The sequence below is a fragment of the Mastigoproctus giganteus genome, chromosome 11 (assembly GCF_048544385.1).
Source record: "Mastigoproctus giganteus isolate SK-2022 chromosome 11, ASM4854438v1, whole genome shotgun sequence".
Lineage (NCBI taxonomy): Eukaryota > Metazoa > Arthropoda > Arachnida > Uropygi > Thelyphonidae > Mastigoproctus > Mastigoproctus giganteus.
In genome coordinates this window covers 156185522-156210693 of record NC_143585.1, presented here as the reverse complement: position 1 = coordinate 156210693, position 25172 = coordinate 156185522, and the positions used below count along the sequence as shown (strand labels likewise).

Below are 25172 nucleotides of genomic sequence, written 5' to 3'. Positions count from 1 at the left end.
ATAGTCACGATCAGATTGGTCCGTATCGGTAGATGATCTCAATTGATCAAGTGGAGGAAAGGTTTCTTTCTCCATTTTATACTCCTTTTGGCCCCGAGGATTGGTTTTACAACTCAGGTTACCAGCCCCACCATGGGGAGGCAGGAGTAATGCCATGAATGGCCAAGCAGTTGTTAGGTTAGTTTGGTTAGTAACTCTAATAAAAATGAAAGGAAAGGTGGTCTTTTCTTTCCTGACTTAACTTGCTACTTGTAAGATGAAATCTACTGTGATTTTTGAAAGAACTTAAAAGAAATGACTTTACAGAGCTCAGAAATTGCTTGGCACTCAGGGCCTCAATTGAAGGATTTTCCTTGTGATTCCAACATGTTCCAGCTTATAATATATCCTCTCACGTGGGACTGAATAAGATGGTTTACTGAAATTTAAGTAAACAATGTCAAAATTATTTCCTGTATCCAGCTCATGAGTGATTCTGTCAACTTAGCGATGGGCATAATCAAGAGTCATAACAAAATAATCAATGCAAATTAGTTGGATATGAAATCGACAATACTGATAGAGAGAGAGGACAAAACCAGTGCCCGAGTGGTAAATGAACTTTATGTTAAGCTTTGATAACATCAAATAGAATCCCCCACTCATTTCTCCCATCATTTTTTTTTTTTTTTTTTCTTTCTTTGGTTTTCTTGTTGTTGATTTTTAGTAGTCATAAACAACTAATGTGCATGGCATCATTAGTTTTATACTTAATATAAAAACTAGATACTTTAAATAGTTGATTATTGAAATAATCAATTATTAATCATTCAATTATGAAAATATAGTGAATATCACAAACCAGGTTAAACATTTTCCCTTTATAAATCCATGCTCTGTTTCTTCCAAACTTCCATTATTGTCTATTTGGGCCTGTAATTTTTCAGATCGAAACATGATTTTTCCTACCAGTGAAGTCAGACTGACTGGTCAGTAGTTACCCACTTCACTCTTATAGCCTTTGCAATGTATTGGCAATACATTGGAACTTCTCCAATTCTAGAGAATAACTCTTGAGTCTCCTGATGACCTCATCATTAATCTCAATAGTTTAATGCTCTCTCTCTCTCTCTCTCTCTCTCTCTCTCTCTCTCTCTCTCTCTCTCTCTCTCCCTAAAAATTACAAGGTACATGGCAAAATTTCAAGGAGTCTTTTGCCATTACACTTCAAAGTTATGATAATAAATAATCATCTGAAATTTCAGTATCATGAATTTTATGCTTTCCAGCCTTGCCCATACAGTGTCTCTTCACCATGAAGGGTTTTACTTTCTATAAATGCCAATGCAAGGCACCCTAATGTTTTTTTCTGTGGCATTGTTAGAGATAAATTTGTAGCTGTTATAGGCTTCAGAGGTGGTAGATGACTTCCATCAACCGGTGAAATACCACCACTTTGCTTATTGGAGGCTTGAAGTGGTGAAACCCATGTTTAGTCTCTAGAGCAAAGTTTCCGGCATTCCCTCCCCCCATACTTCTCTTTCAACCCACACACGGTACTAAGTACTATAGGTTTTCATACCTTTCGTGTTTGGGGTTTTTTATTTCATATCGCTCTGTAACTTACTTGTTCTATCTTTTACTGCTCTTAAATTGGTTAGTTCATTATTCATCCATCTTGAAATCCTTCTTGTACTATATTTTCTTAATGTTATATTTCAGTAGTTCTCAATCTTTTTAAATACTTGTACCACCAAAACCAAAATTGAAAAATTTCGGTACCACTCATTAAAATATGTATTTGTATTAAGAAGTAAAGTCAAGAATATTTGCATAATAAGGGATATGTTATAAATTATACCTATTTTTATATAATTTTTAATACAAAAATTGAACAAACTAAATAACAAATATTAAACAAAACAATACAAAATAAACTAAAATATCTGGTTAACATAGCGATTTATTTGTAATCAATAACAATTAAATCCAATAAATTGGGAAAACTTAAACAAATATTTAACAAAAATAATTGACTTAATGTGACTCAAGTGTGACTTAATATGACTACTATTTCTTTTTCCACGTACTACCAGTGGTATGCATACCACCAGCTGAGAAACACTGTTATATATGCTTCCAAGGTCTCTGTGGTCTCTATGCCATAAATATAATTGAAGTTGTGCTATAATTCTAATATTTGCCCTGTGTATTTGCAAAGGAATAAAACCCATTCCTTTGCCTTTAATAACTGCCATCTCTCTTCTTATCATCCAACTCAGAACTTTAATCACTTGCAGCTAATGGTTCCTGTACTATCAGCCCTATTGATGTCATCTGATCTGTGTGAGATAACCAGGTCTGAAATATTTTCCCCTTGTAGCTTCCCTAACATTGTGATACAAATAACAATCTACTAGTTGATTTAAAAATTTTATTCCCCATGATGAGTTCCCCTTCAACTTTTTCCGGTCAGTTAGGGCCAATTGAAATGAGCCGTAAAAAAAAAAAAAAAATTCATGCTGGCTTTCCCATTCTATTTGCATGTTAGAGGACCTCATCATAATCTTCATATTCTTCTGATTTGCAGATTACTCCCACTGTCATTATTATACCTTTGCATCACACCACACAGATTCTGTACTAGCATGCATGACTACAAAGAGTCATACAGCTTTCATCATGCTCATGCTACTTTTGATAAAAAGCATGCCCACAACCCCTTCTATCTTCCCTGTCCCTCCTAAATTCAATCTACATACCACAGTGAAACTAAAATATCCCCTATTTGTAGGTGCCCACATTTCTGTTCCTATTTTGTCAGCATTAGTTGCCCTAACCAGGAGTTTAAATTCACTCATTTTATTGGTAGCACTCTTTTACTGTATACTCAGTTAAGATTAGGTATTCTTGTATAGCTTGATACCCTAACACACCTCCTAAACCACATAAGTATATTACACTCTCCAACCCCCCCCCCCCCACACACACACACATACACAGCTAGCAGTTTTTGTGAACCTGTAAAACAATCCCCAGTAATACTGGCAAAAACCAATGCACTTTTGTCCTAGTATATCCAATCTCTACAAGATAGATTCTTTCCCAGTCCCTTCACTCCAGAATAAATATAATAAACATTTCAATGGGTTGTTAGTTCTAGATTTAGGTTTATATAAAAATTATTTCTTTTCCTATTTCTTCTCTTGTAAATACAGTTTTTGAGAATTTTTAAAAAAAAGTCTGAGATTTTATGAAAAAAAAAATGTCATCTAAAATGTCTTATTGGTTAACTTTTTATCATTTTCATAAATTAAGATTGTGGGATTTAGCTCTTTAGTAAAAGTAGGCCACAGTGCCAACCATTCCAGCGATCAAGTGTTTCTTGTGGGAAAGTTAACAATTTGCTTTTCACTTATACTCCTTTTGCAACATTACTGCATTACCCACTTACAATGTATTATTACTCCGCTTGCAATGTGCCGCCTTTATTCACTCCTGCTTGGTCACTTGTGGCATGTCTACTTTTTCCATGTAGCAGGACTGGAAACCTGTTTATTTTACCCTTGGGGCCAAAGGAGTTAATATGGATATAGATATATATACCCAACATTAGAACCTATATGCTCAATATTTGACAACCCTCTCACAGAACGACTCCAGTTGCCCAAAGTGACTAAGGACAGAAGTTCAAAATCACAAGATTTTTAAATCAAAGTAGATAACTTTTATTTGTATCAACATCTCAGGGAGAAGAATATTCTAGACCTGATCATCACCCATGAAACAGATGACATAACACAGCTCACAGTACAGGAACCAGTAGCAGGAAGTGATCATGGTATTCTACAGTGGACAATAAAGAGAAAGATAGAAGTAGATAAAGGCAAAGGAATGGGGTTATAATTTCAGGAAAGGAAATTTCAACGGCTTAAGGTGCTAAGTGGCCTCTATTAACTGGGTAGATATCTCACAGAGAGCGAATACAATTGAATTTGTTATATCTTTAAAACTAATCGCAGATGCCATGAATGCATATATACCATTAAAAAAATACTCCATGAGGAGGATTCCAAGTTGGATAAATAATGAAGTTGCCAGATTACTTGAGCAGAAAAAGATGGTTTGGAAAAGTTACAGAACAATAAAAAGTACTGAAGCCTATAACACCTACAAATTGATCTGTAATAGTGCCACAGAAAAGGTTAGGATGGCAAAGGCATATTATGGGAAATTGCTGGCAAAGAGAGCAAAGAGTGGGATAAGGAATTCTTCACGTATATAAATGCAAAGAGAAGGACAAATGAGAGAGGACCCTTATGTAATGGACGTGGGATAGTATTAGATGCCCCAGCTGATGTTGCAGATGAGCTAAATATTTATTTTGCATCGATATCTAATGAAGAAAAACCCGTTGTGCCAATGAGGAACTATGGGAGTGAAGTTGAAAAATATGTAATTAATGATATTGACATTTCACTTGATTATTTAATGAAAAAACTTTTGAGCATACAGGCCAGTAAGGCTCCAGTACATTGAACTCATGGACCCCCCCTCCCATAATACTATAGGATAAATTGAGGCTAATTATAAGAGCAGCACTGAACTCTGGATGATTCCATTGGATTGGAAAAGTGCCCATGTATCTTCAATACATAAGGGTTGCTCTAAAAGTGTACTGGATGGTCAGTCTAACTTCAGTAGTAGGGAAAATCTTGGATGCAATGATTAAGGGTGAAATTCAGGATCAATTGGATAGAAATGGAATTCTGAAGGCTACGCAATATGCTTTTGTAAAGGGAAAATCATCTTTAACAAATGTGGTTAAGTATTTCAACAGCATCACTCATGAACTGGATTAAGGAATAATTTCAACATTGTTTATTTGGATTTCAGCAAAGCATTTGACTCAGTTCCACACGAGCGGTTACTTCATAAGCTGGTACAGGTTCGAATCACAGGGAAAATCCTTGCATGGATAGCAAGATGACTTCAGGGCAGGAGGCAGAGAATTGATAAATGGTTATTCCTAAGATTGGATTAATTTAAGAAGTGGGGTTCCCCAAGGATTAGTATTGGGACACTGTTTTTTTTTTTTTTTTTTTTTGATTTTCTTAAATGGCAGTGATGAAAGGATAAAGGGTGTGAAGTCTAAATTTGCAGGTGATGCAAAGATTAATGATCACTGCCAAGCAGAGATCATTAATCTTCAGAGTGAACTAGCTAGACTTCAGAGATTGTCAGAAAATTTTAAGCTATGCTTTAATCCAGAAAACAGGGGATACTGTTCCCCAGTTTTAAGAACTGGGAAACAGTATCCCCAAAAAAACTTACACACTTGGTGGAGTTGAACTAAAGCCAGTAGTGGAAGAAAGGTTCTAGGGAGTTATGATACAGTAAGACGAAGTTCGAGAGAGAGAGAGAGAGAGAGAGAGAGAGAAAGAAATCTTTATTGCAACACTGAGGTAGTGATGTACATAGTGTTGCAGTTGCAACTACTCATCATGGCAGTGACCAGGGGTTAACAATGTAATGTAAAGATAAAGTTGCCTGAAGAAACCAAAAAAATAAGAGTAAAATAATAATGAATAAACTAAATAAAGTATTAGAAAACTAGAGAAATGAATCCTCAATGAATCCTGCTAGAAAAGAGGGGATACTGAATAAACTAAATAAAGTATTAGAAAACTAGAGAAATGAATCCTCAATGAATTGAGAAAGAATCCCATCAGCATTGAGCATGCTCAAATCATTCACGGCTTTATACACCTCAATCAGATCACCTTGCAGATGCCTAGTCTCCAGACACTTTAATTTGCAAAATTTAAGCCTTACTTCGAAAGAGCAACCCTTTGTTCCATTGACTAATCTTGTTGTCCTTCTCTGTATTCGTTCCAGCAGCTCTACATCCTTCTTAAAATGAGGCCTCCAGACCTGTATACAGTACCCAAGGTGTGGCCTGACCATTGCCTTATACAAGGGGATAATCACCTCCTTATCCCTGCTAGAAAAATTCTTGTATATCATTGACAAGACACCATGAGCTACTCTTGAAGACCGTCTGTACTGCTCAGAAAACTTCTTATCTGCCTGCACAATTACCCCCAGGTCCTTTTCACTCTCTACCACTGTCAGTGTGTACCACAGAATTCAGACGTTAGTCCGGGATTACTGCTTCCCATATGTAGTATTTTACATTTGTCAATGTTAAACTTCAATTTCCAGCTCTCAGCCCATTTGCTCAACTTTTCTAGATCCCGTTGCAGCAGCATACTGTCATTAGTGTCATTAACAACCCTACCAACCTTCGTATTGTCTGCAGACTTGGACTTTAAGCCTGATATACCATCATCAATATATTATTTATAAATACGGAAAACAACAGTGGACCCAACACTGAACCCTGAGGGACTCCACTAATAACATTAGTCCACAAAGAGCAGTGTCCATTGATTACCACCCTCTGTCTTTTCCCACTCAACCATCCCTTTATCCATAGCAGCAATGCTGCACTGCTCCAATTTGTGCAGCAGTATCAAAGGCCTTCCTAAGATCCAAATATGATATCAAAGTTATTCTTTGCATCCAGTTCCTTTGTGACTACATCATAGTATCCAATCAGATTGGTCAGACAAGACTTCCTTATTAACAAACCCATGCTGTGTCCGAGCTATAACTGAAGTCTTGTCTAAATGATCCTGTAATGGTTCTTTAACCAGTTCCTCCATTAATTTTCCTGGAACAGAAGTTAAACTAACTTCTGTTCCAGATAAATTAATGGAGGCACTGGGTTATAATTACCTATGTCTCCCTTTGATCCTCCTTTGTGAATTGGGTGTCACATTTGCACAGTCCAAGGGTACCACCCCTGAGTCCAGGGAAGCTCTCATAATTATGGCTAATGGTTTGCTTACTTCCTTTGCCACATCATTTAATATAACTGAATAGATTCCATCCACCCCAGGTGCCTTTCTTATGTTTATCTTCAACAATTTCTCCTCCACTTTACGCTCAGTTATTACAAGATTATCTAGCATACTGCCGGGGTTTAATACACCTCTAGCATTCCCCTCCCTGAATAGCTCCTCATGTGTGAATCTAGATGCTAAATATTCATTTAGTTTGTTATCTACCTGAGCAGGATCATCAACAGTTGAACCATTGATAGCAAGTGGACCAATCTGATTCATCCCCTTCCTTCTAGAGTCTACATAAGTAAAGAACTGTTTGCTGTTTTTCTTTGCCTCCTTTGCCAAAGATTTCTCATAAGCTGCCTTCGTCTGCCTAACCTCCTTTGTGACTTGGTTACAGACAGCTTATATCAATCATAGGCTTCTATGTCACCTGTTATTTTATATGTATCCCATGCATTCTTCTTCTCTGTCACATGTCTAATTAGTTTATCTAACCTCCATTTAGTCTTAAATCTTTAACAATATTTCTTTGTTGGTATGAAAAGCCTAGTAGTTTCCAAGATTAAATCTTTGAATGCTTCCTATTTTGAATTTGCTGTTGGTAACATCTTCAGTTGGTCCCACCGTATAGAATTTAAATACACGAAAGCAAAAATCCTTCCCTTTACCCTGGATGGTAGTTACCTCTTTAAGTAAATCCCACTTCAGCACACTGTGATCACTGCCAACCTAATGGTTCCTTTATCTACAGATTTTTAATGCACAAAGAATCACTGCTGATAATCAGATCAAGAGTATTACTCCCTCTAGTTGCCTCCTGAACATACTGCTGTAGAAAACAATCATCCAATAAATCCACAAAAGCCTTGCTAGTGTGTGAGTGGTCAATCTCTGGGAAATTAAAATCCCCCATTATAAAACACTCTGATTTACTGGCCCACTCTATTTCTCTGCACAATTGCTCATTATACTCATCAGGCCTATAACCCCTACTCTCATTTTTCCTTTCCCAGTGCTTATATCACACTAAACAGACTCAACATTGCATTGTCCACCAACATCAATTGGATGCACTTCCTTAGATTTTATGTGTTTTTTAACTAACAGCATAATCCCTCCTCACTTCCTGTCCTGTCTATATTTTCTGTACACATTGTACTCCCCAAATTCCAATTCTGCACTGCTTATTTCTCTGTGACACCACGTCTCTGATATCCCAACAATATCTGCCTTTGATGTCTTGACTAGGAGTTCAAGCTCATCGAATTTGTTAACTATACTCCTAGCATTGGTGTACATGCAAGTACGCATGCACCTGTTTCTACTCTTAGTTACCCTAACACAGCCCATGTATTCACTTGTTCCACTATGACTCCCAGCAGTCCCGGAAATCCCCAATGCCTTGTTTTTCAGGCTGCTGCTCAATTGCATTTCAATAGAAGCAGAGCAAGAATCACTTTCACAGTTGGCCATATTGTGCAAAGGAGCCTTAGGCTTCCTTGCACCATATGGCCAATAATCATTGTCATCATCATCAGCCATTTTCAATCCACTGCAGGATGAAGGCTTCTCCAGCAACTTTACAGTTCCTTCTGGTTTGTGTACTGGCCATTGATTTACTACCCATGTGGACTCATGAATTTCATCTGCCCATCTCCATTGTTGTATTCCAGGTTTTCTTCTCGTTCTTCTTGGGTACCATTCTGTTATTTTCTTAAATGGACTAAGGACATGCGTCCTTATTCCATCTGGTATCATGTCTTCAAGTTATGTGTCCTGCCCACAACCATTTAATTGTTTATTTTTGATAAGAATGTCCTTTACTTGAGTTTGCTACCTAATCTGTTTCTCTTCTTATCTAAAAGTTTAATTCCCAATATAATTCATTTCCTTCTTTGCTGTGTAGTTCTCCGCTTCTCTTCCATTCTTTTGGTGAGTGCCCAAGTTTCACTTCCATAAGTCATGGTGGGGAGTATACATTGGTTCCTTACTTTACGTTTCAGACAAATTTGGATATTGCTCCTCAGTATGTGACTATATTTTCTGAATGCTATCCATCCAAAATTTATTCTTCTCTTGACTTCCAGCCATTTATCATTATTACGGCTAATGACTTGTCCCAGATAAGTGGACATAACTGTTATTATTATGCGGTTCCCGTGGTTTCCCAAAAATCTGCGTTAAGTACTCTGTTAACACTGCAAAGCCAGTCAGTGTGAGTTAGCATTAGCATTAGTAGAGGCATTTGATGCAAGAAAGCAAGCTTATGCAGCATCAGCCAAAAAAAAAAAAAAATAAAGTAAAATAAATAAATAAAAAATAACCACTTCCACTTCACCCCTCTATTCGTTCGAAATACCTGTCCAGCCGAGCCTTAAACTTATTTAGGCTATCAACTTCCACTACAAGGGATGGAAGTCTGTTCCACCAAACAACCACCCGCTGTCTAAAGGCAAATTTCCGCACATCTATCCTACATCTGTCTTTCCTCAATTTGAATTTATGCCCTCTCAGGTGATTATTCTGAGCAAGAGGAAGAATCCCATCAGCATTGAGCATGATCAAACCATTCAAGGCTTTATACACCTCTATCAGATCACCTCGCTGGTGCCTAGTCTCTAGACACTGTAATTTGAAAAACTTAAGCCTTTCTTTGTAAGAGAACCCCTTTGTTCCATTCATTAATCTTGTTGCCCTTCTCTGTACTCGTTCCAGCAGCTCTACATCCTTCTTGAAATGAGGCCTCCAGACCTGAATACACTACTCTAGGTGTGGCCTGACCATTGCCTTATACAAGGGAATAATCACCTACTTATCCCTACTAGAAAAATTCCTATATAGCATTGACAATACACAATGAGCTACTCTTGCAGCCGGTCTGCACTACTCAGAGAACTTCATATCTGCCTGCACAACCACCCCCAGGTCCCTTTCATTCTCTACCACTGTCAATGTAGTACCACAGAGTTGATACATTGCTCTGGGGTTGCTGTTTCCCATATGTAGTACTTTACATTTGTCAATGTTAAACTTCATTTGCCACATCTCAGCCCATCTGCTCAACCTTTCCAGATCCTGTTGCAGCAGCATAGTGTCAGTAGTGTCCTTGACAACCCTGCCAACCTTTGTATCATCTGCAAACTTGGACATTAAGCTTGATATACCATCATCAATATCATTTACAGTGGTCTCAGAAAGTTTTCAAATTCTGTACATTGGGATAAACTGACGATGTTACCAACAGTAAATTCTAAGTGGAAAGAATTCAAGGAATTAATCGTGGAAGCTACTAAAAGTTTCATACCTATTAAGAAATATTGTTCAAGGTTTGGGCCTAAATGGTTATCAAATGAACTAATCAGACTCGTAACAGAGAATAAAAATGCATGGGATGCATATAAATTATCAAGCAACTCAGAAGCCTATGGCAGATATAAGCTAGTCTGTAATCAGGTCACAAAGGAGGTTAGGCAGGTGAAGGCAGATTACGAGAAATCCTTGGCAAAAGATGCTAAGAAAAACAGCAAGGATTTGTTTACTTATATAAATTCTAAAAGGAAGGGGATGAATCTGATTGGTCCACTTGATATCGATGGATCGACTGTTGATGATCCTGCCCAGATAGCAAACAAACTGAATGCGTATTTTGCATCTACATTCACACACGAGGAGGAATTAAGGTTTGGAAATGGCAGAAGGTTATCAAATTGTAGCAGGATACTTAATGATTTTGTAATAACTGAGAGAAAAGTGGAGGAGAAATTGTTGAAGTTAAACATAAGAAAAGCACCTGGAGTGGATGGGATCTATCCAGTTATATTAAAGAAGGCGGCAAGGCAACTAAGCAAATCCTTGGCCATGATAATGAGAGCATCCATGGACTCAGGGGAGGTTCCCACGGACTGGAGATGTGCAAATGTATCCCCAGTTCACAAAGGGGGGGGGGTCGAAGGGTGACACAAGTAATTACAGACCAGTTGGCTTAACTTCTGTTCCGGGTAAAATAATGGAGTCACTGGTTAAAGATGCATTGCAGGATCATCTAGACAAGACTGCAGCAATAATTCACACACAGCATGTGTGTGAATTATTGCTGTGAATTATTGCGAAAAATAATTTCAATATCATCTATTTTGATTTCAGGAAAGCTTTTGACACTGTTGCGAATGAAAGACTATTGTACAAATTGGAGCAGAATTGTATTAAGCGTAAGTTGCTACAATGAATAAATGATGGTTAAGTGGACAGAGGGTGGTAATCAATGGGTGCTGCTCTTTGTGGACTAATGTTATTAGTGGAGTCCCATCGGAATTGGGTCCACTGTTGTTTTGTATATTTATCAATGATATTGATGAAGGTATATCAGGCTTAATGTCGAAGTTTGCAGATGATACAAAGGTTGGCATGGTTGTTAATGACAGTAATGGCAGTGTGCTACTGCAACAGGATCTAGATAATTTGTGCAGATGGGCTAAGAAGTGGCAACTGAAGTTTAACCTTGACAAATGCAAAGTACTGCATATGGATAGAAGTAACCCCAGAGAAACGTACCAACTTTGTGGTACTACACTTAAGGTAGTAGAAAATGAAAAAAACCTGAGAGTAATTGTGCAGGCAGATATGAAGTTTTCTGAGCAATGCAGACAGGCTGCCAGGGCAGGTCATAAGGTTTTGTCAATGATATATAGGAATTTTGCTAGCAAGGAAAAGGAGGTGATTATCCCTCTGTATAAGGCAATGGTCAGGCCATGCCTTGAGTACTGCGTACAGGTCTGGAGGCCTCATTTTAGGAAGTGTGTAGATTTACTTGAGCGTTTACAGAGAAGGGCAACAAGTTTGGTGAGGGGAATGAAGGGATCCTCTTACCAAGAGAGGCTTAAGTTCTGCAAATTGCAATGACTGGAGACTAGGCACCTGCGCGGTGATCTGATTGAGGTATATAAGGCCTTGAATGGGTTGAGCATGCTGAATTCTGATGAGATCCTTCCACTTGTTCAGATTACGAAACTAAGGGGGCATAAATTCACGTGTTTGCAACTCCGCTGAACGAGAAGTTCTTTAGCCATATTTAGCCGCTTGATTGAATATTTTTTACATCGAATTATTTCTGTAAGTAGCTTATAGACCTAGTAAGGATCGTTAGTTTATTCTGAATTGAGACAGCGAGATTTGAAAGTTAATTAATACTTAAGTGTCCGTAGATTTACCGTTCGTAACTTTCCCACCTTTGTGATACGATAGTTATATACCGTACTAGATAGCGTTAGTTGAACTTCGTTAGCAGTTAAATTGTGCTTTTAAATAAATACATATAACGACTTAGATTACAAACGAAATATAATTAATTATATTTAACGTAATTAATAACATAGCATAATTAATTATAATTAATTAATAAATTAATAGAATCATGACTCAGACCAGAGCAGCAAAGCAAAAGGCTCAAACTAATGGAAGTGCTGTGGCTCAGAGCAGAACTGAGGGGGGCAGTTGTCCTCTGACTCACAGCCTTATAAAATGCACTGTTTGCTTGATGTTTGCAGAGCAATTGGGTACGGGACATGATACTGCCATGGGGGATGTCTGTATGTGCGTGATGCAAGGAGTGTATCGATATCAGGCAACAACTCAGCGTTCTTGTGGGCCTATATGAGAGCTTCAAGGACAGGGTGGATGCCCTTGAAGAAACTAAATTGAGGGGCCCATCAAGCTCTCAGCTGCCCCACATCAATGCCAGAGCTTGCACTTGGGCATCACGTGACACAGAGGCAACCCCCAAGGCAGAATGCGCTGGTCTCGAAGGAACTAGTAGTTGTTGGTGACTCTATTGTCAGGGAAACGGGGAACATGCTTTGTAAAAAGGATAGGTGGAACAGGACCAGGGTATATCTGCCAGGACCAAAGGTTGATGACGTTGTAGAGCGAATATCATCTTTTAAGGGCACAAAAGGTGATATAGTTGTACACGTTGGCACTAATGATATTAAGAGTAGGAGACCGGCAGAATTACTTAACAAGTACAGGTCACTGTTGAACAAAAGCCAAGAATTAGGGTTGAATTTGAAAGTGTCTGCAATTCTGCCCAGACACGATAGGAGGGAGTATATGATGAGAGCCTTGTCGATCAATTCGGCCCTGGAAAGATTGTGCAAGGCTCAAGGGGTAGAATTTTTTTTAGCCTGGACTGTACTTGTTAACAGGAGAGATTGCTTCTACAGGGATGGGATACACTTAAATAGAAAGGGTGCAAGAATATTTGCTGATGTTATCGAAGCAGTGTTAGGTGGGTCGGAAAACTGCTAGCTTGGGGAGAGACAAAGACCGATAGATTGACAGTAGCCACTGGCAGAGGTGAAAGAGATTCTTGCACTGCTTCTATTAGAATGAGCAGAAGCCTGAAAAACAAGATGTATGATATTTCAGAGACTGCTGGGAGCCATTGCAGTACAAGTAAACACATGGGTTGTGTTAGGGTAGCTAAGAATAGAAACAGGTGCAGGTATACTTGCGTGTACACCAATGCTAGGAGTTTAGTAAATAAATTTGATGAATTTGAGGTATTGCTCAAAACATCAAAGGCAGATATTGTTGGGATATCAGAGACGTGGTGTCACACAGATATAAGGGATGCAGAACTGGAATTTGGGGAGTACAGTGTCTACAGAAAGGATAGACAGGATAGGAAGGGGGGAGGGGTTATGCTATTAGTTAAGAAACACATAAAAACCAAGGAAGTGAAGCCAGTCGACATCGCTGGACAGTGCAGTGTTGAGTCAGTTTGGTGTGACATAAACATTGGGAGATGAAAATTGAGAGTAGGAGTGTGCTATAGGCCTAATGACTCTGCTGAGTATAATAAGAAACTGTACAGGGAAATAGAGTGCGCCAGTAAATCAGAGAGTCTTATAATGGGAGATTTTAATTTCCCAGATATTGACTGGAATTTGGGGGCTGGTCACTCGCACACTAGCAGGGCTTTTGTGGATTTATTGGATGATTGTTTTCTACATCAGCATGTTCGGGAGGCAACTAGAGGGAGTAATACTCTTGATTTGATTATCAGCAGTGATCCTTCATGCATTAAGAATCTGCAGATAAATGAATCACTAGATGGCAGTGATCACAGTGTGCTGAAGTGGGATTTACTCAAAGAGGTAACTACCATTAGGGGTAAAGGGAAGGGTTATTGCTTCCGTAAAGGCGACAACAATGGACTGAGACAGTATTTAAATTCTATACAGTGGGACCAACTGATGATGTTACCAACAGCAAATTCAAAATGGGAAGCATTCAAAGAACTTATCTTGGAAGCTACTAGGCTTTACATACCAACTAAGAAATATTGTTCAAGGTTTAGGCCTAAATGGATGTCAGATGAACTAATGAGGCATATGGCAGAGAAGAAAAATGCATGGGATACTTACAAATTAACACATGACACAAGCCTATGATAGATACAAGTTGATATGCAACCAAGTTACAAAGGAGGTTAGGCAGGCGAAGGCAGATTACGAGAAATCCTTGGCAAGGGATGCAAAGAAAAAAACAGCAAAGAGTTCTTTACTTATGTAAACTCTAGAAGGAAGGGGATGAATCAGATTGGTCCACTTGATATTGATGGGTCAACTGTTGATGAGCCTGCTCAGGTAGCTAACAAACTAAATGAATATTTTGCATCGACACTCACACATGAGGAGTTATTCAGCAAGGGGAATGCCAGAGGTGTATTCAACTCTAGCAGTAAGCTACAGAATCTTGAAATAACTGGGAGTAAAGTGGAGGAGAAACTGTTGAAGATAAACACAAGAAAGGCACCCAGGGTGGATGGGATCTATCCAGTTATATTAAAGGAGGCAGCAAAGGAAGTAAGCAAACCCTTAGCCATAATTATGAGCGCTTCCTTGGACTCAGGGGAGGTACCCATAGACTGGAAATGTGCAAATGTGACCCCAATTCACAAAGGAGGATCAAAGACTGACACAAGTAATTATAGACCTGTGAGCTTAACTTCTGTTCCAGGAAAATTAATGGAGGCATTGTTTAAAGAAGCGCTGCAGGTTCATTTAGACAACACTTCAGTTATAGCTCGGACACAGCATGGTTTTGTTAAGGGGAAGTCTTGCCTGACCAATTTGATTGGATACTATGATGCAGTCACAAAAGAACTGGATGCAGGGAATAGCTTTGATATTATATACTTGGATCTTAGAAAGGCTTTTGATACTGTTGCACGTGGAAGACTGCTATACGAATTGGAGCAGTGTGACATTGGAGGCAAATTGCTGCTATGGATAAAGGGGTGGTTGAGGGGGAGAAGACAGAGTGGTAATCAATGGACACTGCTCATCGTGGACTAATGTTATTAGTGGAGTCCCTCAGGGCTCAGTGTTGGGTCCATTATTGTTTTCTGTATTTATAAATGATATTGATGATGGTATATCAAGCTTAATGTCCAATTTTGCAGACGATACAAAGGTTGGCAGGGTTGTCAAGGACACTACTGACACTATGCTGCTGCTGCTGCAACAGGATCTGGAAAGGTTGAGCAGATGGGCTGAGAGGTGGCAAATGAAGTTTAACATTGACAAATGTAAAGTACTACACACGGAAAACAGCAACCCCAGAGCAACGTATCAACTCTGTGGTACTACACTGACAGTGGTAGAGAATGAAAGGGACTTGGGGGTGGTTGTTCAGGCAGATATGATGTTCTCTGAGCAGTGCAGACGGGCTGCAAGAGTAGCTCATGGAGTATTGTCAATGATATACAGGAATTTTTCCAGCAGGGATAAGGAGCTGATTATTCCCTTGTATAAGGCAACGGTCAGGCCGCACCTAGAGTATTGTATACAGGTCTGGAGGCCTCATTGCAAGAAGGATGTAGAGCTGCTTGAACGAGTACAGAGAAGGGCAACAAGATTAGTGAATGGAAAAAAGGGGTGCTCTTACGAAGAAAGGCTTAAGTTTTGCAAATTACAGTGTCTGGAGACTAGGCACCAGCGAGGTGATCTGATAGAGGTGTATAAAGCCTTGAATGGTTTGAGCATGCTTAATGCTGATGGGATTCTTCCTCTAGCTCAGAATAATCACCTGAGAGGGCATAAATTCAAATTGAGGAAAGACAGACGTAGGATAGACGTGCGGAAATTTGCCTTTAGCCAGCGGGTGGTTGGTTGGTGGAACAGACTTCGATCCCTTGTAGTGGAGGTTGATAGCCTAAATAGGTTTAAGGCTCAGCTGGACAGGTATTTTGAATGAACAGAGGGGTGAAGTGGAAGTGGTTTTTTTTTTTTTTTTTTTTGGTTGATGCTGCATAAGCTTGCTTTCTTGCATCAAATGCCTCTACTAATGCTAATGCTTCGTTACTCAGATTGCTATAACACTAGTTTCAATCTATCTTCCACTAAATCATACTTTCTGTTACCAAGATCTGGAAAACTTTCTACTGCAGTTACCTTCCCCTGTCTGTCTGTTGGGGGATTTCAATGGTCACCACCCTTTATGGGGATCTTCGAAATTAGATACACATGGCCGACTGATTGAAACCATTCTTAATACAGGTGAACCTACGTACATCCAATTGCCAACTGGACAAACTTCTGCAATCAACCTTTCAATATGCTTCCCAGTACTGGTTCCAGTCACGGAATGGTCTTATAGGCAGCAATCATTTCCAAGTTATTTGTAATATGCTCACTGCACAACCACCATTAGCCGAACCCTGCCGGAAATGGAGATTTTCTTGTTCTGACTGGGTGACATTTCAGTCAGCAATTAAACTGAATGAAGAAATTATCCAATTACAACCCATAGATGAAGTGAAAGAATATATCACATCCCATTTGTTATCAGCCACTAAAAACTCAATTCCATTGACGAATCTCCTGACCCGGCATCATTTTAACTACTAGTGGAATGATGAATGTACGGAAACAAAGAGGGGAAAAAAATAAAACATGGAATTTTTTCAGACGATCCCCAACCACAGCTAATCTCATCAACTATAAGAAAGTAAGGGCAAGAGCACGTCTCATTCAAAAACAAGCCAAGAAGGACTCCTGCACTCGGTTTGCGTCCACTGTAAATAGAAACACTGACTGCAAATTAATATGGAAGAAAATTAGACAGCTTTCTGGAAAGTTTCCGACCATCCCTTCAATAATCCTTTCTTGGAATGGGCAAGAACTCTCTACTCCTCTGACTATAGCAAATGCCTTGGGCAAAACCTTTGCTCAAGTCTCAGCGGCATCAAGCTATTCCCTGGAATTCCAGAAAATCAAGAATATCACTGAGCAGCTACCCATTATCTTTCGCACCTCTGTAATCTTACCATATAACCAGCCTCTTCAGTATTTGGAACTTCTACAAGCCATTAGAACCGCATGCAACAGTGCAGCAGGGCCCAATGGAATATTTTACATCATGTTACAGCACCTTGAAGACAAACAATTACAGCTTCTGTTGTTATTTTTTAATTGAATATTTCTGGAAAAAATCTATCCTATGTCTTGGCACCATGCCACAATTTTGGCCTTTTGGAAACCCAGTAAAGATCCCTCCAGTCCTTTTAGTTACAGGCCAATTTCCCTTTCCGGTTGCCTTGGTAAACCTTGAGAAAATGGTCCACAAACGACTCGTTTGGATAATTGAAGACCAAAATCTAATGAGTAATAGTCAACATGGCTTTCGCCAAAACAGGTCTGCCTTAGATCTTATGATCAAGGCAGAGTTCGCAGTTTTCAATGCCGTTGTCAGAAATGAACACCTTGTTATGGTCTCCATCGACATAGAGAAGGCATTTGATACCACCTGACGTTACCGCATTCTTCGAGACCTTCATGCCCTTGGTCTAAGAGACAACCTGCCTATATTCATTAAGAACTTTTTATGGAGTCGTTCTTATCAAGTACGATATTTTAACTCCCTTTCTACGACATTCTTGCAGGAAGAAGGAGTTCCACAAGGGTCTGTTCTGAGTGCAACTCTTTTTGTCATTAGAATTGACTCCATTACTAAAGAACTTCCAAATACTGTTGAGGCTTACCTTTATGCTGATGATCTTTCTCTTTCTTACCATTCTCAGAACATGATATCTATTGAACTTTAATTGCAGATATAATTACATAAAATTCAAAAGTGGGCAGTGCTCAATGGTTATCATCTTTCACAACAGAAAACTGTCGCTATACATTTTTGCAATCAATGCAAATTACATCCAGATCCCAAACTTCACATATCAGACTTTACCATTCCGATTGGCAACAGCATCAAATTCTTGAGGTTAACCCTTGACAAGAAGTTAAACTTCCTTGAACATATTAAATTCGTACGTAATACCTGTCTCAAAAAGCTCAACATACTAAGAGTTTCATCCGCCCTGTCTTGGAGAGCAGATCGTACCTCGTTGCTTCGACTATATAGAGCAATGATTAGATCACATTTGGATTATGGTGCTCCAGTCTACGATTCTGCCCAAAAGAGTGTACTACGCTGGTTGGATCCTATACAACACAGTGCATTACGGATTGCACGTGGAGCCTTCAGGACATCTGCAACTCATAGTCTATACATTAATTCACAAACCCCCTTTGCACCTCCACAGAAAAATGTTATTACTGAAGTATGCAGCCTAAATAAAAAGTTGCTCTTTGCATCCTTATTCACCCATACCTCTTCAATCCTCAACAACTATATAAGGCCTTGAATGGATTGAGCACGCTGAATTCTGATGGGATCCTTCCACTTGTTCAGATTACGAACCTAAGGGGGCATAAATTCAAATTAAGAAAAGACAGATGTAGAATAGATGTGCGGAAATTTGCCTTTAGCCAGCGGGTGGTTAATTGCTGGAACAAACTTCCATCTGTCGTTGTGGAAGTTGATCGGTTGAATAAATTTAAGGAGGAACTGGACAGGCATTTGGAGGGAATGGTGTGATTTTTTTTTTTTTTTTTTTTGGCTGATGCTGCATAAGCTCATACATTTGCTTTCTTGCATCACATGCCACTACTACTACTACTACTACTACTAATCTCTACAGAAATAAACCTAATAAAATAAGGGCAGCAGGCCTACGGCTTTTCGAAATATCACAGAGTTGGCAAGTTCCTCTTCACAATAGTCAACAGGTGATGAATTACTTTCATCCACCTTGGACTACCCCTCCTCAACTGAAATTTGACTTATTTTCTTCAATGGGTTAAGAATCTACTGACTCGCAACCTGAAACAACTCCATGGAAGTCATATTCAGGGCTATGTTGATTTTTTCTACTAATATATACCGATAGATCCAAATCTCAATCTGCCGTTGGAGCAGCAGCAGTGTTTCCCTCTACTAACATTTCAGCTTCCCTTCCACCTGAGTGTAGCAACTTTTCCACAGAACTACATGGAATAAAATTAGCTCTAAAAAATTTGAATCTTTACCTATCTTCAAAATATTTAATTTACACAGACTCTCTCATCTCAATTAGAGCAATGTGATATCCATTCCATACAAATCACCCTGTTTTAAACCAAATCAGGAAGTTGCTCTTGAAAATTGAACAACATAAACAATTAGTGAACTTTTGTTGGATTCCAGCACATTCAGGGATAAAGGGAAATGTCCATTGCAGTATAGGTGGATATATTGACAAAAAATCCCTCCACATTAGATTTGACCTCTGCTCATATTCCAGCCTCTGACCATGATATCATCATAAAAGCAGCATGCCTTGAACAGTGGAAAGAGCTATGGCACACCCAAACTAATAACAAACTTTTCCAATTGAAACAGGAACCAAAATTTTGGCACTCAAGCATCCAACCAACTAGAAAGGAAGAATGATGCTACTCAGTGTCCACATTGATCAGTACATCTAACAATCAATCATATTCTTGTTGACTGTCCTCAATATAACCAAGACAGAACATTAGTCCTGCTTTCTCTGAATAAACTACAAGAACCAATATCACTAGAGCATATTATAGGCAACAAGGCAAACATTAATGAACTTTTCTGTTTTCTGAAAAAAATTGGAATTTATCATCGCTTCTGAATAGTTCCTAAAATGACATTGAAATGCCTTCAATTCTAAATTATTTCCTAACACATCTCTATGGACATGCATACTATAGCCAGTGTAGCTTATGCACCATTAAACACCCATAACACACACACCTTTGCTTGCAGGAAACATATTTCACAGCAAATGAAAGCCTTCTTTTCATAATACTACTTCCATATGTAATGATACAACTGGGGATGGACCTGCCCACACAGGATTTGTTATCCTTGTGGGCAACCAGATCCCATTTTCAACCTGTAACACTTACCACTAACTTACGAGGGTGGTTCAATAAAGAATTGTCCTAACCTACTTCCACATGATATTTTGTGTGTAGCATCATACATGTCTCTGTACTAAAGGTGTAAAATTTCAGCCCTGTGTCTTAATTTATTTTTCTCTTACAGAGCTGAATGTGTGACGAAGTAGCATCATGGACAAAGTTGAAGCCACAGCTGTAATCCGGTATCTGTTCTTGAAGGGGGAAATCTCCTAAAGAAATCCATGAGGAGATGACTGCTGTATATAAGGTTGAAGCCCATCCTATGGCATTGTGAAGCACTGGCATAGACAGTTTAGGTGTGGTCAGACATCGGTAGAATATGAGCCCATTCCAGTTCATCACCATTCAGCCATCGATGACAGCACAATCAGAAAAGTGGAGTCGTTAATCATGGAAGATTGCCGGATATCTGTGCGTGAATTGTCTCAGGAGGTGAAGATTAGTGTGGGCTCTGTTGAAATAGTCCTTCATGACCAACTCCATTTGTAGAAATTGAGTGCAACATGGATTCTCCGATTATTGACTGGTTTCCAGAAGGCTGACTGACAACAGAAATCACAAGAGTTGTTAGCCCTGTGGCAAAAAAAAATGAGGAAGACTTTTTCTCTCGTCTAATCACTCAGGATGAAAGCTGAATACACCATTTCGATCCTGAAAGTAAAAAACAGTCCATGGAATGGTGACATCATGGGTCCCCACCCCCAAGAAGGCAAGGGTCCAAGCATCAGCAGGAAAGGTCTTGCTGTGCTGACAGTATTTTGGGATGAGAAAGGCATAATAATGACTGATTACCTGCTGAAAGGAAGAACAATTACAGGTGCCTATTATGCCAACTTACAAAATTATGGGAGAAAATCAAAACATGTAGGCGTGGCATGCTGTCCAAAGGTGTGAGAATGCTTCAAGACAATGTCCCAGTTCACACTTCTGAAATTGCAACGACACAAGCAGCCACTTGTAGATATGAAATACTTGCCCCATCCAGCATACTCACCCAATCTTGCACCATTGGACTTCTTCTTGTTTCCTTCCCTCAAATCATTTCTTCGAGGGACCCATTTCCCTGACAACGAGACACTCATTTCTGCAACAGAGTCATGGTTCAAAGACCAATCACACCACTTCTACAAAAACGGTATCCGTAGCCTCATCCATTGATGAGAAAAATGTGTACATCTGCACGGTGGCTATGTAGAGGAGGACTAAAAACTGTGCCAAGAATCAACGGGCACCTTTGTAGCTAGATAAGGGCGATTCTTTATTGAACCACCCTCATAGAAGTAGTAGCAGTTCGTCTTACCGTTTTTTTTTATTTTATTAACAGTCTGTTCGATTTACTTGCCACCCGGGGCCGACATCTTCCAGAGGGACCTTGATCTCATTGTGCAACTGCCTCCATCCCATCCTACTTCTCAAGGATTTCAATGGACATAACGCCCTTGTGGGAATGCTGACATTAATGGAAGGGATGTGCTCACCACAAATAACCTCTCTTCTAAATGGGGGAACTAATTCCTTCTTCCACATGCATACCTACCTATATGCTTTCTGCCATTGATCTTTCTATCTTCTCTCCTCTCTTTAATGGGACGTAATGGAGATGTCATGTGGAATTTAACACTTCCCTGTGATGACCTCACTATTTAGTGGAAGACCATATCTTCCTTTTTGATTACCATGGTTGAATACCTTTCAACATCTGGCTTATTTTGACAGCACTGTAGTTAGTCAAGAGCCTATCAATGATGTAGTGACAAACATCATAGAAAATATTGTTTGTTCAGCAGCATCTGTCATACCGAAAACATCTTCCTGATTTCCACCTTTTTCCAAGCTATGGTAGAAATGCACAGCAGCTGCAAAATTGCTCAAAATAAAGCTTGGAAGGATATTCCAACAATATCGTACTACTGCCAATCTAACAGCTAAATGGCATGGGCCAAAACATGGTACATGAGCCATCAGAGTAAAAAGGAATTAGCATTAGCATTAGTAGAGGCATTTGATGCAAGAAAGCAAGCTTATGCAGCATCAGCCAAAAAAAAAAAAAAAAAAAAGTGGTTGGTTGGTGGAACAGACTGCCATCCCTTGTGGTGGAGGTTGATAGCCTAAATAAGTTTAAGGCTCAGCTGGACAGGTATTTTGAACGAACAGAGGGGTGAAGTGGAAGTGGGTTTTTTTTTTTTTTTTTTTGGCTGATGCTGCATAAGCTTGCTTTCTTGCATCAAATGCCTCTACTAATGCTAATGCTAAAATGCTAAAGGAATCATGGATCCATTTCATATCATTCAGTCTGCTAAGGTGGTCTGGGATAAAATCCAGAAAATGAAGGAAAAATATACATCTCATCCTTCGTCGATCCTAGAATATAATAGATCTACTATTTCAGAACCAAAATAGCCAATGCTCTATGGGAAACATTTTCTAACCTATCTCTGCAACATCTTATTCCCCAGAATTCCTGGTCCTGAAACATAAAAGTGAAAAACTGGCACTTGATTTCACATCAAAAGGCCTTTATCTCTACAACAGGGCCTTCACCATACACAGGCTGAGAACAGCTCTAATCTTCTCTAAGACAAGTGCTGTGGACCAGATGCCATCCATTATGAAATGATTAAACACCTTTCACCAAAATCTATGAATCACCTGCCCCTTCTACATTATCACAGAAAAGATCCTAAAATGTCTTCCTACTAATTATCATCTTATTGCTCTGACTAGCTGTGTTTGCAGTATACTGGAGAGACTGGTCAATACTCATCTTGTCTGGTATTTAAAATCAAATGACCTACTCTCCCACATGCAGTGTGGCTTCCTGTCGCACTGCATCCGGGAGAGTAGTCACTCTGGACCATTTAATTAGACTGGAAACATCCATTCGGGATGCATACCTAAAACGAACATCTGGTATTTATATTTTTTGATATGGAGAAAGCATATGACACAACTTGGAGATTTGGCCGATCTTAGTGAGAATCTTCCATTTTTATTAAAAACTTTTTAGCCAATCTGTCTTTCCAAGTTCATATGGGATTCTCACTCTCGTCCATTTTGTCAAGAAGAGAGTACTGCAAGGATCAGTATTGAGTGTTATACTTTTTGCCACCAAAGTAAATTCTATCACAGAACAACTTCCTCCAGTTGTAAATAGTGCCCTCTGTGCTGATGACTTGAGCATATTTTCTCAGTTATGCAACATGAAAGTTATTGAAATACAACTGCAACAAGCTATTGACTTAATTCCTTGGCAGTTGCTAATGGGTTCAGGTTCTTGCTGTAGAAGCCTGTTTATATACGTTTTTGTCATAAGTGTAATCTTCATCCTGAACCTGAATTGAGGCTCAGACAAAGTGTTATTCCAGTACTGCCAGACACAAAATTCTTGAGAGTTATATTTGATAAAGAGTTGACCTTTCTCAAACATATCCGTCAACTTCTACACAGAGTGCATGAGAGGCCTGAATGTTCATGCTCTCTCTCCTTTTGGGGTGCAGACCAAATTATCTACCATGCACTTGTATGACCTAAACTAGACTACGGGTCCCAAGTATCATCAACCAGAAACAGTGTTGTAGTTCAGTGGTTGGAACCCATCCGGTATCAGTCTATCCATATTGCCACTGGAGCATTTTGAACATCTCCTGTTCAGGACCTATATGTGGAAGCAAATGAACCACCATTATCGCTTCAACATAAGCAGTTTCTAAGGTATGCTTTAAAGCTAAAATCGCTGCCAGACAATCCTACATTAACATCTATTTTTGAGTTGCTTTGGAAAAATTTGTACAGTACCTCTTAGACTGCCAATCGTTCTTTCAGTATTCATGTACAAGTGTTACTCAGAGAGCTTAGCATCACAGTAGACAAGGTTACCCAATCACAAAAGCAGCCCCTTCCACCCTGGTGCACTCACGTTCCAGCATGTGACTTATCCCTTAAGAACTGGGTAAAGTCTGGTGTTCCATCATCTTTCTACTTACAGCTCAATTCAACACACCCAGCTAATCATTCCAACTTCTTGCCAGTTTACACTGTCTTGAAGTCAGAATCATATGTAGGATCTGCTGCTGTCTTTACAGACATCACTATATCAGAGCAGATTCTCCTTGAATCTAGCATATACACTGCAGCACTGTACTCAAGCAATAGAGTTAGCCCTGGACCATAACAGAACTTGCCAATACCAATGGTTTACAATATATTTTGATTCCTTGAGCATATTATTATTATTATCAGCCATATGATGCAAGGAGGCCTGAGGCTTTTGCTGTACCAGCCAAAAGAAAATTTCTGAAATACCCTGAGAGAGAGAGAGACAAGCATCAGAATAGAAGGGAATCACCAAGAAAGAGAAGAATGATGATATCCAGCTCAGGACCCTGGGTGTGCCAAGCTCATACTCACACCAGATGTGAGCCCTGTATTACAGGCTTTATTAACTTTGAGGGATACAATGCTTCAGGATACATGATACAATACTGTTTCAGGTTTAGCAGAAAACATTCTCTCTCTCTGAACATAAATTCAATATCCACCTCTGCTGGATTCCTAGCCACATTGGGATTAGCTAAATGATTTGGCTGACACTACAGCCAAATTAGCAATTCCCACTAATTATCATGGCCTGTCAGTCCCCTATACAGGGTGCCAGGTGGGTAGGAGCAGCAGTGCGTAGTACATGCTTCTTGATTAGACCGAGATTTGAGCCCATGACCACCAAATAGAGAGGATGCGGAAAGGTCAGGAAATGACCACTGCATATCCCCGGAGCAATATGGCCTTAGTTGCTAATGCTCCTAAAAACTAAATAACAACAACAACCCCTATACAGACTACAGGCAAATTATTGACAACAAGATTCACTCCCAATGGCAAAATTCATGGCATAGACAGACAACAAATAAATTGTATCAGATAAAGCCTTTAATTGAAACATGGCAGT

At 39.3% G+C, this 25172-nt stretch overlaps 1 protein-coding gene across 3 annotated transcripts in view; it reads left to right on the top strand.

Annotated features, from left to right (window-relative positions):
* Positions 1-25172, top strand: part of LOC150078525 (mitochondrial 10-formyltetrahydrofolate dehydrogenase) — a 910691-nt gene that overhangs the window by 836693 nt on the left and 48826 nt on the right. The window lies entirely within an intron of this gene.